The sequence below is a fragment of the Anopheles aquasalis genome, chromosome 2, assembly GCF_943734665.1.
Source record: "Anopheles aquasalis chromosome 2, idAnoAquaMG_Q_19, whole genome shotgun sequence".
In the NCBI taxonomy this organism is placed as follows: domain Eukaryota; kingdom Metazoa; phylum Arthropoda; class Insecta; order Diptera; family Culicidae; genus Anopheles; species Anopheles aquasalis.
Genome location: NC_064877.1, coordinates 37,394,001 through 37,400,000, shown reverse-complemented (window position 1 = coordinate 37,400,000; position 6,000 = coordinate 37,394,001).

The following is a 6,000-nucleotide window of genomic DNA, read 5'->3' as shown; positions in this document are numbered from 1 at the left end:
ATTTGGCGCATTTGCAGCCCATTTTTCGGTCCTTTTTGTGTTGGATTAGTTCTTCGCTAACTTTTGCTAACTTTTGCCAAATCACTAATTCGATGTTGAAAGTATTTGCTTCATATTTTCAAACCTTTCATGTAATCTATCTGTTGGCTATTTGCCTGCTGCCTCATCTCCTTTGATCGACAACGCATACCGAGCTGCGGTTCTTTAAATAATAATCAGTCCTTCCTAATCAATATTGAACTGTTGAGTATGATAGACCGCGAAAAATACTTATGCCTCACTCGAGTAAGCCATCCACTGCCTGAATCATTGCCCAGTGTGCAATGGCAGCCAACTTTAAAGTAATTACGATAAGCCACCCTCTCGAAACAAATGATCAAAGTTCGTAATTAATGCGTGCGTAATGCCATTCGCCTGACCAACAATGTGTAATCATCTTCGACCAGCGATTAACAAAAAAAGCGGATTATTTGCGGAAAAAGAAATCTCTTTCTCTGTGCTCGATCTTAGACTTCTTGGCGTGGATGGGAATCCACCGGATGGGGAAAAAACACAAAATGATTGACGAAACCACAAAGTGATGGAAATAGCTAGGATTCCTTCCATCGCAAGGAAGCCACTGGAGCAACATTCAGCCGGAACTAGGAATCCTTTGGGGTGGCGCACGGCTCCGGCCGGGGGGGGCAGGATAATGCCGTTCGGTATTTTTGTTTTTCATTACCCATTTCGTTTTATTGCCCAGCTTTTACAGGCGCGCTCTGTGTGCATGGGTGTTTGTGTGGCACCGATAGCAAAGGATAGCCGCCGGCGGCCTCGTCCTCCGTCTTTCACCGCGTCACGCACCGAACGGAACCGGCTGGAGCAAATGTTTCCCCGAATTGGATTAGCCCCGCGGAGGCAACGGGATATTCCGCGGAATGTGGAACCCCGACATAGGCAAGCACGCACACATCACAACCACCCACCCTCGGATGGGTGGTGCTGCTGGTGCTGGAAGTGGAAAAATGGAAAAGAAGAAAAACAAAACATTTCCCAGCCACCATAAAGCGCGGCCTGTTGCGGCCAATAATAATCAGTGCGTGCTGCGTGCTCGATGATACGCCGCATACCATCATCACCACCATTCCACCCTATTCCAGGGACCGTGGTACAACAGCAACAACAGCGAAAAAATGGCGGCATTTAAAGCCATCACTGGAAACATTCCTAAGCCTATCGCACGGCAATCCCGGCGGAACAACGAAATAAAAATCAGGACTATAAGTGATTCCGGTAGTGTGCGGCGTGGCCTATCCTAAACCATCACCAACATCGTCATCATCATCATCATGATAAGCATGATCATCATGAGCATTCAAAAGAATCGCACCGGATCGGTGGCTGGCGTGCTGCTTTTATATTTTATGGCCGATATTTATAAGTGATTATAATCTTAATACTCCCAGCCCGGAACCGGACCAAGTCGAGAGCGGCCGGAGCGGTACACGATGGCGATGCTGATCAGCCGCTGGTCCCATCTTCGACCCATTCCAAAGGACGCTTCTCGGGCAGTCCAACCGATGCAAAACCGACGACACGGCTACAACCATCATCCAAGCAATCCAAGCTCTCAACGGAATGGTTGCTGATGCTGCTGTTGCTCGGTCGCTGGGCGAGCTGGATGGGGCTACTCGGATCGCTATTGCCTCGCCATTTTCAAATTTCCTCCATTTCGTTTTATTCACTGACAATACGGTTCTCACTCATCCTCTCTGTCACGAATGGAAACGCGGGGGATGCTTTTGCCTTAAGGTTGCCAGCCACACGGTCGCCCAGACCGGACCGGACCCAAATGGTTTTGCTCGGACTGCCAATCGCTCCAACCGCAAACGGAAAAAAACCCGCAAAACTTCCAAACAGTAGCATCCACTCCAACGGGTGAAAGGCGCGAGCGGGGAAGGCTGATCTGTCGGAGAGCTTCCGTTCCGTTGCTTCCCCGTCACCCGGCATGCCGTGGTGTGGCTAGCGGAATGGCTCGGGGGAAATGAAATCCGAAACTGAAAATATAAAATAAAAGAGCCGGACAATTTGCTCGAACCGCGCGAACAGGGAGGGCGCGAGAGGTTTATTAACGATGATTACGCCTCAATTCGGGGTCCGTTTATCACCAACAGACAGGCAGGCAGGCTGGGCAGGGCCGGGCAGAAGGACCAACCGGACTCACCAGCTGGACAAATGAGTCTCGTTGGGCGTTCGCCAATAAACGATCATTCGGGATGCGGTTGCCCATCACGAGGAACGTTTTAGGAGCGGGATCCTTCCTTCTCATGCTGCACGTTTTTTGTTGTTGTGGTTGTTGTTGTTGTTTGTTACCCCCAAAGTCTCCGCTACCACCAGCATCTCCCCCCCCCCCTCCGAACCTCCAACACGGATTTAATTGACTAACGTCACGTTTTGGCGAGCGCCAGATACATTCCACGGAGCTTCTGCTGCACAGCCAGCATTTTATTTCCTTCTCCTCCTTTAAAAGACATCACTCTCAACGGAACGGGCCCCGGTTGGGCAGGATCGTGTGGTTGGATCCTTTTTTTTTTATTTGCCCCTCGGATTTCTTTCGCCGAATTCGAGCATTGGAAACATTCTGTTTATTTCCCGGTCATTAATGCGCACGAAGGTGCGGTGCAGCACGTGGCGAGAGGAGTTTGATTTTTATTGTGCTCCATGAATGGGGATGTGGTGGACAGCTCCCCCCGGGCACCCAGGAAGTGCTATGAAATGTGGAAACTGTGGAAATCCAGTCCCATCAACCAGTCAACAGTCGAAAAGCGGGGGGGGGGGGGGGGGATCGGCAACGAAGGATCAACGCCATAGGCCAGTAAGCTAAATGAGGCGCCCTAATCGCCTGTTTTACGGCCGCTTTCCTGTGGTGTCCAGCCCTGCCAGGCCATCGGCCTCTAAACGAAATGGAAAATGGTGCTGGAAAATCCTAGGAAACTCATCCAGCTTTGCGGTTTTCATCGAGAAAGAGAAAAGGAACTGAAAGGGGGAAAATGAGGGAGGGTGAGCTTAGTAAAACTTTTGCTGGGGGAAGGATCGGGTTTCCCTTGAAATTGGGAGCAGGAAACCCCTTTTTTCCGGCGACCATGCTGGCGTCGGCACAATGGAGGATGCTGTGGGACCCGCTCGGTGGTGTCGGTGGTTTGTCATCGATTTATTTGGCTTTATTGAAGGGGTCCTTAGTCCGTTCCCCTTCCCATTAGTTAACGGTTATGTAGATGTCATCTCATTAATCTTACCCTCCTTTTTACCACCGCAGCAACTGTCCCCGTACTGGCTGCTGTTTAATGGAGCGTTTAGAACTCGACTCCGCACTCGCTCGGATCGATTGTTTTCGGTTCTTGAGGTCAAAAGCATGACGTGGCATGGCGGTAAGGGGCGAGTAATTAACCTAAAATGGTTGCCGTTTTTCCACACTTTAGCTTTTTGTTTCTTTTTTCTCTTTGTTTGTGTTTTGTTTGTTTTCTTTAAACACCAACAGCAGCAGGAGCAGCACCATTTTCATTCTGACCGATCTCTGCTGATAACAAGCGGTGGTCTCCAACGCAAGGACCGCTTAACGTTCACACCCATTGATGAGTTAATATCGTGCTCACCAACACACAAACTCCATCCAGGATCTTGATCTTACTAGCGCGGTCCAAAGCTTAACCATTGCCCGGTAGCGTTATGGCTCGGCCTTTCCGTGCCTGGTCGATTTAATAAATAATAAGATAAGCCCGCCGGCCCCTGTCATATGGCGCGACGAACGAACGAACGAGAATACACATAGTTTCAATAAAACCGTTTAAGAAGGGCGACGATTTCAATTACGATTTATGATAAAGCCCACGAGCCCTCGCAAAAGGCAATCAAACATCGGGGCGATCGTCGCTCGGTATGGCCAGCACATGGCCACCCATCCCACCGCATCGCATCCATCACAAATCGGTCACCGGGGACAAATTATTCCTTCGCCACCAATGTTCGAACGCCCTGGCCATGGTGCCAGGAGCACAGGAGACAACGGAAAGGGGGTTGGTCGTTGGTGGAATGTTGCCGACCGCTTATCGTGCACCGCATCGCAAAGCGCCACAAACGCCGATTGATCGGACCTGCTGCTGCTGCTGCTGGTGTTGAGGTGGTTCCTCTGTTCACCCTCCCCGGTTAGGAATGTTTTACCACCCGGGCGGCCACCTTTCCGCCACCAAGGTCGTCGTCATGAAGAGGGCAGAGGGTTTTTATGGTTTACTTCGTCACACGCACCGCTGGTTAGTGCTTCGCCGGAGGGGCTGAGGAAAAGTGGGAACCATTAGCAACGCCTTTCGCGCGCACACCCTCGCCCAGGGGTTCAGGGGCCTCAGTTCAACAGGTATGGCAGGTGTGGGTGGTGTGGAAAATTCTTTCTTCTCGCTGGGCGGCAGTGGGGGAGCAATAAAGTATGTTTTCTATGAAATTTAATAAAAAGAAGCGCGGAAGGCACCGTTCGCGTGCCGGTGGCCGACAACGGACGCGTGATGATGGCTTTGAGTGATGGTTCGCTGGCAGAAATGCTTGTGGGTGCCGGCGCTTGAAACAGACCCTTTATTGTTTCTCCAGCGGCGTCAATCTCGGTGCTGGAAATGATTTCACCCGCTCTTGACACCTATGATCGACGGCTGAGCCCTCGTCGGTTTCTCGGTTTAGCTTTCGTTCGTTCTGGCAAGCCGCGAGGTCAATTCCTTGTCAATTTCTACGTCAATACGCCACGGGCATCAGTGGCGGTGGTGAGTTTTGAACTGCTTTTTTCCTCGGAATCCCATAACGGCACCACAGCAGAACCTTACACCGTGCGGACAGACGGGCTTTTGGGGATGATAAAATTAACGCATCGCTGAAGGACACACGCGCACGCCACTCTATGGCCACACCGATGTGACCGGAGTCTGACGGAGTCCATTGCCGGTTTTGCCATTGCCCCAGGAGCTGCCGAAGGAAATGCAAAAGCCCCTTTTCCCGGTAATTGAGGAAACTTCCTGCATCTTCTGACTGTTTTTTTCTCAAGAGAGTTTGCTGCAACGTCTTTGTGACTTGGAAATAATATTCTGGGAAGCTTGGTGCTTGGCTACCAAGCGGCTACCAACAAAGCGATGTTGTGCCGGCTGCTGCTGTTTATACTGCCGGCGAATGTGCGCTGCTTCTATCGAAGATGGCTGGTGGTTTTTCGGAAGTTGTTCGATGGAATAAGTTCACCCGGGCGGTTTTCCGAGTGTTTTCGAACAAACAAACCGAACAGAAAAGGAGCTAATGTAGTCGCTAGGTGTGTGCATTGATTCGTAGTGCTTTACAGTAGATACGATTGCTATTCACAAGTGAGCGCAAGAAGGCTCTATTGACTAACTTCATTTGAATGCTGGATTTTTGAAAATGAATTGGAAATTGGAAATCGGAAATAAGCACATTTTTTCCTCAAAAACAGGGTTTCTTCATTTCTAAACAACACGTGATCCTTTACAAATTTTGTTTGAAGTAGGTGGAAGAGATCACGTATAGCGAATCAAATTCTTCAGAAAAAAAATTGATGAATATACTGTCGCCAATTTCGTTCGCAAAAGGTGAATGAGATCAAAGATCGTTTTAAGGTCAAAGGCAAATGATGGCAAATAGAGAAACGTGAAAATCTTTCCTGTTTGATGATTTTTTTCCGTTTACAGAAGGAAAATGCAACTTATTGATGAACTTCTCACACTCCACATTATGCAACATACAGAATATTGTCACATATCTTTTGATCGTGTATATGATAACAGGTTGCTGAACCATTAACCCTCGGTTGGGCACCCGGGTACCCGGGTACCCATTTCAAGTTTCAACGAAAAATTGAATGCCTTCCCGTCAACATTTTTTTACGAAACTCCGGATCCCCAAAGTACAACTCATTTCAAGCCGAATTGGCGTTGAAATTGTTTTGATAACTCATATTTAAAGGTAATTATGGCCCGATGA